The sequence below is a fragment of the Mesoplodon densirostris genome, chromosome 3, assembly GCF_025265405.1.
Source record: "Mesoplodon densirostris isolate mMesDen1 chromosome 3, mMesDen1 primary haplotype, whole genome shotgun sequence".
Classification (NCBI taxonomy): domain Eukaryota; kingdom Metazoa; phylum Chordata; class Mammalia; order Artiodactyla; family Ziphiidae; genus Mesoplodon; species Mesoplodon densirostris.
Genome location: NC_082663.1, coordinates 23692558 through 23702425, shown reverse-complemented (window position 1 = coordinate 23702425; position 9868 = coordinate 23692558). Strand labels below are relative to the sequence as shown.

Below are 9868 nucleotides of genomic sequence, written 5' to 3'. Positions count from 1 at the left end.
TGTGTTTGGCCATAGTTTGGCACCTCTGGTAGAACAATACTCAGTAGTCATCCAGATTGCACTGACCATTGTGCAGGATTTTGTTCCAGAAAGTTGGAAAACTTACAGCAACAGTAGGCTGCTGGCCATCTTCTTCAGATTTACCAGTCAAAGTAACTACGTGCAAATCAACTGGGACAGAGTTGAAAAAAGATATAAAGAAAGCAGGAAGACCTGATTCAGAAATGAGCAAATAAAGCAGCACCTGAAATCAGTGATATAATTGAAGCAGCAACAGAATTTATCAAACAGGACATTGTGATGTTCAGTGGATTTTTTGCCTCTTAAGGACATGAATGTTCTGTCACAGTGGATTCAACCTGAGAGGAGAAGGGGTGGTCACATGATGATGTCCCTACAGTTCCAGACACCAGATTCTCCAGGGTGTGAAGAAAAAAGTAGTTGGGCAAAATGGAACTCACAACTTACTGTTTGTCTTCTGACAAATCCTGCAGCACAGCCAAAAAATAAATAAAATGAATCCACTTTAAAAAATATATATGTTTGCAATAAACTGAAAGGATTGTAATGCCCTTTTGTGGAAGGTCTTAGAAATAATAGAATTATTGAATCTATTAAGTAGATTCTACTGATATAAAATAATAATAATGGGGGGAAAATCACTGCTGTTCTAGTCTCTGTGACATAATGAGTGCAGCTTGTATCTCCCAAATCTTATCATTCTGTTTATCTTGCAGGGCCAGAATACAGTGCTGCTCTTTGAATTCTCTGCTTCCCAGCACAGAAAACACTGGCAAAGAACAGGCAAGGTAGCTGGACATTTAAGCCACTCTCAACTACAGATTATTCTTGAAGGAGAATCTTTTAAGGAACTGAGATTTTGGTTTTACATGGATAGTAATGAATGTATACAACTGAATTTTACAGTTTTTTTTTTAATTTTTATTTATTTATTTTTGGCTGTGTTGGGTCTTCATTTCTGTGCGAGGGCTTTCTCTAGTTACGGCGAGCGGGGGCCACTCTTCATCGCAGTGCGCGGGCCTCTCACTGTCGCGGCCTCTCTTGTTGCGGAGCACAGGCTCCAGACGCGCAGGCTCAATAGTTGTGGCTCACAAGCCCAGTTGCTCTGCGGCATGTGGGATCTTCCCAGACCAGGGCTCGAACCTGTGTCCGCTACATTGGCAGGCAGATTCTCAACCACTGCGCCACCAGGGAAGCCCCTTGACAGTTATTTTTAAACAGTTGTATAAATGTTTCCTTAACTGAGAGATGACTAATTTTAGTTTTTCTGTTTTCACTTGTATTCATTACAATGTTTTTTAAATTATAAGCCTTGAATCAATATACTTATGTGAGTATTGATAAGAGTAATCATTTCTAAGCTTGTTTGTCTCATGCCATAATATGTACACATATTTCAAGATATTGAATTTATAGAAAATATATAGAAAAATATATGGAAGTGAATATTTAGAGAAAAAATCCCTAATGCTCACACCTCGTCAAATTATAAGATATGACAATTTCCCCTAACTATTGTCAATACAAATGCTATTAATGCATTTGTATATGCAATGAAACTTTTGAAAATTCATGTAGGAAAATTATATCAGACAGCTCACAGATTAGATTGTACAAATATTGAGTACATTAATGATTATTCATTAAAAACAATCCTAGGTAAAAACAGTAATAAGATGTCAGTATTAAGCCAATCCTTTGAAGTAAAACGTAATGGCATATAGGGTGTTAATAGATATTAGAGACATAAATTAAAGTGATTGGGCTAACTAAGGCTATAATGACACACTAGCAATTCAGATTATTATGAGTGTTTTGTAGTGCCAGCCTGGGAATGCTCAAGGAAGTATATTCCAAACTTCCTTAATGATAAATGTCACCAGACTAGATAGCTAAATGTAATGATTACCAGACCTCTGCCCCAAGAGATTCTCATTCAGTAGATTGTATTTTGACATTGTTATCAATAGTGTATCTGTAGTCCTCCTGGGGACTCTTCAGGCAAGCTTGAAAATCACCAAGGCTAAGAGAAGGTCTGTGACCTTGGCACACTCTGAGCCTTTTAATCTTCCTCATTTGTACTTAAAGTTTGTGAAATAAGTTATAATTGTCAGATTATATAAACTATTTGTTTTATTTTACAACATTTGCTCACTTGGACTTATTTGTGACTAACAACTCTGTGAACTACTTGATATATATTTCATATATTCTTTACTTGGATTTAAGAATGCACATGCATTCTCAAACTTAATGTGCATAAGGATCACTTGGACAAATCATTAAAATGCAAATGCATGCTCTGCCACATAGATTTCGATTCATTTGGTCTCTGGTGGGACCTAGGAATTCACATTTGAAATAAGCACTCCTGCTGATTCTGATGAAAGTGCTGTATAGATTACATATTCAGAAATCCCACTGTAGAGGACTGATGAATTAAAATCACAGTAACTGTTGGAAACCCACCTAAATCTAAACACACACTATGGAAATACTTCTGTGTGTGGAGCTTCCTACCAGCTGTCAGCGTATTACCTGAATCTTACTATAAATGGTGCACTTGAATGTCATAAGACATTATCTTTATTCATTGGAATTATTTTGAGATTCATTCTATTTAAAAAACACTACAAGGACAGAACTTCTAGGTGATTTAATTAAGACAAAACTTATATTATTTGTTATTTAGGTAAACTTTTTTTTTTAATGTCCAAGTAAAAAATTGTTTGCAATTGTAATTATACTTTTTACCAATATATCAAAAACTCCACAAAGAAATTAGTATTATATTTTCCTACAGGAAATCTTGCAATTTTGCAGTTCACATTTTTAGTTAGGTAAAATACAACTTTCATTACTATGCACAATGAGAATAGAGAATTTAGATTCATGTGAGAATTTAAATGTTTCTGATCCTTTCTGCAATAAAATGTTATGTACATGCTTTAAGACAGTTGAATTACTATGCTTCTCACTAATGGTGGAGTAAAATTTTACATGAATGTGTTATAATACTTCTGAATCTCATTAAATATTATATTCATAGAATTTTATTTCAGAACAATAGCTATCATCTCTTAATTGTTATGAGCCTAAAACACACCAAATGCATTTCACTTGGTCAAATTTGCATTGTAACTTATTTTAAATGTTTAATCTTAGACATCTGATTTATTAGAACGGTTGACTCAAAAATAGAATGTGTCTGGCTTGCAGAAGAATGAAACTGTCAATCCTATAATGATTAAAATAATGGATTAACAAATGTGCTAGCCATATAAACAGTGGCTTTTTATAATGGTTTATCAGTGTTTTAAATTAGGTAAAATTTGTCAATGTGATCAGCTTTATGTTTTTTACTTTCAGATGATATAGTCCAATTTAATGAGGAACAATAACACTGGCTTTCTCACAGAGTTATTACCACAATGCAATCAGCAATGCATATTAGCAATTTGTATAAACAGTCCTTGTGTGTGTGTGTGTGTGTGTGTGTGTGTATGAAAGTGCACATGTGCCTGTGTGCACACAGAGTACATGTTTATTTATAACATTGATATTTTAAAACACAGTTATATTTATCTGTGTGAACACATTTTATTTCTATTTTGAACAGTGTTAATAATTCAACCATGCTACTGACCATCTATTTCTGATTTCCTAAGTAATTATTTTAAACAGAAGTCATGTTCCTTTATCCTGGTTGGTTTTCCTCATCAAAACTGTGTGTAGAAGAATAATATCTTGATGAAAAAAAGAAGAAAGACTGTACAGTTTAACCCTAATTTGAGAGGGATCGCTTTATATCTTCATCCCTGACATCAAAAGAGGAGGTATCATAACATTTTAAAGCTTGAGCTTTTTTTTTTTTTTTTTTTTTTTTTGCTGTACGCGGGCCTCTCACTGTTGTGGCCTCTCCCGTTGTGGAGCACAGGCTCCGGACGTGCAGGCTCAGTGGCTATGGCTCACGGGCCCAGCTGCTCCGCGACATGTGGGATCTTCCCGGACCGGGGCACGAACCCTTGTCCCCTGCATCGGCAGGTGGACTCTCAACCACTGTGCCACCAGGAAAGCCCCAAAGCTTGAGCTTTTTATTTGACCGAGATTAGAAAATAAGGAACTCTGGATTTTGTACTTGTTTACCTGAAAATATCAAATTTAATACAACTCAAAAGATGTATTATATTCTAGTTTACCTGTCATATGCCATTGTTATAGTCAAATGTTCTCTTTTTTCCAAGACGATAAAGTTTTCCTTTGTGAATATTATTTTTTTAACTTTTCATTTTATATTGGAGTATAGTTTTTTGTTTTGTTTTGTTTTGTTTTTTTGCCACACCATGTGGCTTGTGGGATTTTAGTTCCCTGACCAGGGATTGAACCCAGACTCTTGTCAGTGAAAGTGCAGAGCCCTGGGCTTCCCTGGTGGTGCAGTGGTTGAGAGTCCACCTGCTGATGCAGGGGACACGGGTTCATGCCCAGGTCCGAGAAGATCCCACATGCCATGGAGCAGCTGGGCCCGTGAGCCATGGCCGCTGAGCCTGTGCATCCGGAGCCTGTGTTCTGCAACAGGAGAGGCCACAAGAGTGAGAGGCCCACGTACTGCAAAAAAAAAAAAAAAAAAAAAAAAAAAAAGAAAAAAAAGAAAAAGAAAGTGCAGAGCCCTAATCACTGGACAGCGAGGGAATTCCCTGGAGTATAATTGATTAACAATGTTGTGTTAGTTTCAGGTGTACAGCAAAGTGGGTCAGTTATATGTATACATGTATCTATTCTTTTTCAAATTCTTTTCCCTTTTAGGTTGTTACATAATATTGAGCAGATTTACCTGTGCTATACAGTAGGTCCTTTTTGGTTATCCATTTAAAATACAGCAGTGTGTACATGTCAATCCCACGCTCCCTAATCATTTCTTCCCCCCACCTTTCCCCCCTGGTAAACATAAGTTCATTTTCTAAGTCTGTGAGTCTGTTTCTATTTTGTAAATAAGTTCATTTCTTGCATTTGTTTTTAGATTTCACATATAAGGTATATCATACAATATTTCTCTTTCTCTGTCTGATTTACTTCACTCAGTATGACAATCTCTAGGTCCATCCATGTTGTTGCAAATGGCATGATTTCATTCTTTTAAATGGCTGAGTAATATTCCATTTTATATATGTACCACATCTTCTTTATCCATTCCTCTGTTGATGGACATTTAGGTTGTTTCCATGTCTTGGCTATTGCAAATAGTGTTGCAATGAACATTAGGGTTCATGTATCCTTTCAGACCATGTTCTTCTCTGGATATATGCCCAGGAGTGAGATTGCAGGATCATATGGTAGCTCTATTTTTAGTTTTTTAAGGAAACTTCATACTGTTTTCCATAGTGACTGTACCAATTCACATTCCCACCAAAAGTGTAGGAGGGTTCCCTTCTCTCCACACCCTCTCCAGCAATTATTGTTTGTGGATTTTAAAATTTGTATGGAGACACAGAAGACCCTGAATAGCCAAAGCAATCTAGAGAAAGAAAAACGGTGCTGGAGGAATCAGGCTCCCTGACTTCAGATTATACTACAAATCTATAGTCATCAAAACAATATTGTATATGCCCTGAGAAAACCATAATTCAAAAAGAGTCATGTACCACAATGTTCATTGCAACACTATTTACAATAGTCAGGACATGGAAACAACCTAAGTGTCCATCAACAGATGAATGAATAAAGAAGATGTGGCACATATATACAATGGAATATTATGCAACCATAAAAAGAAACAAAATTGAGTTATTTGTAGTGAGGTGGATGGACCTAGAGTCTGTCATGCAGAGTGAAGTAAGTCAGCAAGAGAAAAACAAATACCGTATGCTAACACATATATATGGAATCTAAAAAAAAAAAAAAAAAAAAAAAGGTTATGAAGAACCTAGGGGCAGGACAGGAATAAAGATGCAGACATAGAGAATGGACTTGAGGACACAGGGAGGGGAAAGAGTAAGATGGGATGAAGTGAGAGAGTGGCATGGACATATATACACTACCAAATGTAAAATAGATAGCTAGTGGGAAGCAGTGGCATGGCACAGGGAGATCAGCTCGGGGCTTTGTGACCACCTAGAGGGGTGGGATAGAGAGGGTGGGAGAGAGACACAAGAGGGAAGAGATATGGGGATATATATATATATATATATATATATATATATATATATATATATGTATAGCTGATTCACTTTGTTATAAAGCAGAAACTAACACAATATTGTAAAGCAATTATACTCCAATAAAGATGTTAAAAAAAAAAACAATATTGTACTGGAACAAAAATAGAAATATAAGGCAATGGAATAAGATAGAAAGCCCAGAAATAAATCCATACACCTATGGTCAATTAATCTACAACAAAGGAGGCAAGACTATGCAATGGGGGAAAGAGAGTGTTTTCAATAAATGGTGCTTAGAAAACTGTACAGTTACATGCTAAAAAAGTGAAATTAGAACATTCTTTAATGCCATACACAAAAAATAAGGTCAAAATAGATTAAAGACTAAATGTGCGACCATAAACTATAAAACTCTTAAAGGAAAACATAGGCAGAACACTCTCTGGCATAAATTGCAGCAATATCTTTTACGATCTGTCTCCCAGAGTAATGGAAATAAAAACAAAAATAAAGAAATGAGACCTAATTAAATTCAAAAATTTTTGCACAGCAAAGGAAACCATAAACAAAATGAAAAGACAACCCACAGAATGGAAGAAAATATTTGCAAATGATGTGACCAACAAGGTATTAGTCTGCAAAATTTACAAACAGCTCATGTGGTTTAATATCATCAAAACAAACAATCCAAACAAAAAATGGACAGAAGACCTAAATAGATGTTTCTCCAAAGAAGATATACAGATGACCAAGAGGCACATGAAAAGATATTCAACATTGTTTATTATTAGAGAAATGCAGATCAAAACTATCGATACAGTGAGATATTACCTCACACCAGTCAAAATGGCTATCATCAAAAAATCCACAAACAATAAATACTAGTAAATATTATTTTTATTTTGTATTATAAGTAAATTTGTTTTGTTTTGTTTTGTTTTGTTTTTGCGGTACACTGGCCTCTCACTGTTGTGGTCTCTCCCATTGCGGAGCACAGGCTCCGGACGTGCAGGATCAGTGGCCATGGCTCACGGGCCCATCTGCTCCACGGCATGTGGGGTCTTCCCGGACTGGGGGACGATGTCCCCTGCATCGGCAGGCGGACTCTCAACCACTGCACCACCAGGGAAGCCCTAAGTAATTGTTTTTAATAGCTAAGAATTAATACATTTATAACAATGTCTTAAAAACAGAGAAAATCACAATTTGTGAGAAATTAAAGCCAAAATAGAGCTATTTATTTCTCAAATATAAAATTGAAAAATGATTATTATTACAAGTATTCAAGTGTGGCATGAGCAGTGTTTAAAATGATTTATAGACTTGTATTTCATCTAATATAGGATATCATTCTAGATACTTATTTGTCCAGGGAATTAGTTAAACAAATGTCCCTAACCTATTTAAATTTGTCATCTCAATTGAAGACAGGGCTCAAGAAGTGAATTGGTGGACTCAAACACATGCACATACTTTGTGGCCGTCCTATTATTAGAAGCTGAAAGGTAATTAGAAATCACAAAGGTGGCAGCAGCTCGAAGGGGTCAGGTTAGAAAGACAAGGAGAAAAATTACGGTCTAATTTTTTAAAAAAGGGATGTGTGTTTAAACCCAATTGAGTTATTTAATGAGTAGATTTAGAGAAAGGATGGTACCCTGTCACACCATTTTAGCGTACTGAATAGCTCAAGGGGAAAACGTTGCTAGGAAGCTTTAATTAATTTCCTTCATCTAATCCTCTGTTAACACTAAACAAGCCTCTGTCACATGCATCATATGAATTCCAAGGACAAAGTAAAAGCCATTTAAAAGTAGTCATATCCCAATAAGGTTATTAAGAGACCATTTCTAAGTTCCTCATTAAAGTTAATGTATTTAACACTAATACTGTTCAAAATCCATATTACAGTCCAGCAATTTCATAAAATATTGATTGCTTTGGTGTGTCCTTATATACTAATGTATTATAATTTTAAGTAACTTAGTGAGGCAAAAGTCCAGGTTATTTAGTTTCAGCTTGTTGTGAAAGATTTCAACTCCTGTAACAGCTTTAAATTACAATAGCTCAAGCCTTTGGGTATATCAGTTTCTGTATCTAAAATGGAGTGCCAGCATCACAGCCTCTGTATTTTGTCTAGAGCTTTTCTTTCTCAGGGTTATACAAAGCAATACGAGATTAATGGGGTAACATATTAAAAAGTTTTATGAATGATAAATATTATCCCTATTTTTCTGTAGGAGAAATGGAGTCATATGTAGGTTAAGTAACCATTAAAACTGTTATAGAAAAGGATCCATTTATGCTGCATTTAACTGCATTCCAAGCACTTATTCTTTGCTAATCTTAACTGTCACTTTGAGTGCCAAAGGTGAGGTAAGGGTACGTATCCTGTATAAACATATGCAAATTTTGAATCATTTAAGCTGTCTTTTCAAATATTGATCAATATATCAAGTTTGATGATCAAAAACCAGAGTTTTGCTTACTCTTTGCCAAAAGGCCCCTTTTAGTGAGATTTTCTTTAATGTAATGAGGCGGGGTTGGGGAGAGGCATAGCTTTGCATATAAATGTATTTCCCATCAGTAAACTTACTTCCCCAAACATCTAGTACTATCGTCTCAATTGAAAAGCTGGTGTAGAAAGAGTGTCAAAGTCCATGCTGGAGAGTAAAATACTTCCCCACTGAAAACTGTAGAGCAGGTCTGAAGGGAATGACAACATCTCTCGCTATCTTAAGGAAATTCTATTTCTTTTATTTTTTTCCTGTCAAAATGCAGCTTAATTCAGTATGAAGACTATGTATAGTGGCTTGTTGCATAAGGTCCTACAACGTTTTTTGCATAATGGTAATAAAGTGTTTTAATGATACATTTTTCCATTAAGACTTTGGAAGAATATATTGTTGGCATAATGGGTAGAATGAGAGAGTATCTTACAGTGTACAGCAAGAGGAGGTGGGAAAGTTAAAGTAAAAGAAATAAAAATATAATTGTATATTATTTTACGTGAAATAAAATTTAATTAATAACAATAATTTGTAAAGTGATGAGCATAGCAAAACATGAATGTGAGTGAAATGAAACTAATATCAGAGACTAAAGAGAAATCTTCATAGATTCACTTTTCTGTAGAAATTGAAGACAGATAAAGGGAAAAGGGCATGGGGAGAATCAAGTTTTAAATTTTCATACAAAACATTAAAAATCCATTCAGGGGCTTCCCTGGTGGCGCAGTGGTTGAGAGTGTGCCTGTCGATGCAGGGGACATGGGTTCGTGCCCTGGTCTGGGAAGATCCCACATGCCACAGAGCGGCTAGGCCCGTGAGCCATAGCCACTGAGCCTGAACGCCGGAGCCTGTGCTCCATAAGGGGAGAGGCCACAACAGTGAGAGGTCCGCATACCGCAAAAAAAAAAAAAAAAAAAATCCATTGATATCAGATAAGTTCTTTGTATTTAGACCTCCAATGTGAGTGGTGGGAACTATTTCAATGTCCCTAAATTCTTTCTCAATGAATTTCAGATTTCCTCTACATATACTGAAGAGAAATGTCATGAATTTTTTTTAAGAAATTAGCTCAAATGGAAAATAAGAAGAAATGGAGACGAAAGAGAAGACAGAGGAGGTGAAGGATGAAGAGAAGAAGAACAAGGGAAAGCATATGATTAACATCTATGAAAACATATGGTCAAG

At 35.7% G+C, this 9868-nt stretch overlaps 1 pseudogene; it reads left to right on the top strand.

Annotated features, from left to right (window-relative positions):
* Window positions 1–331: 331 nt before the first annotated feature.
* LOC132486721 (T-box transcription factor T-like) overlaps window positions 332–9868 on the top strand; it is a 45011-nt pseudogene continuing 35474 nt past the window's right edge.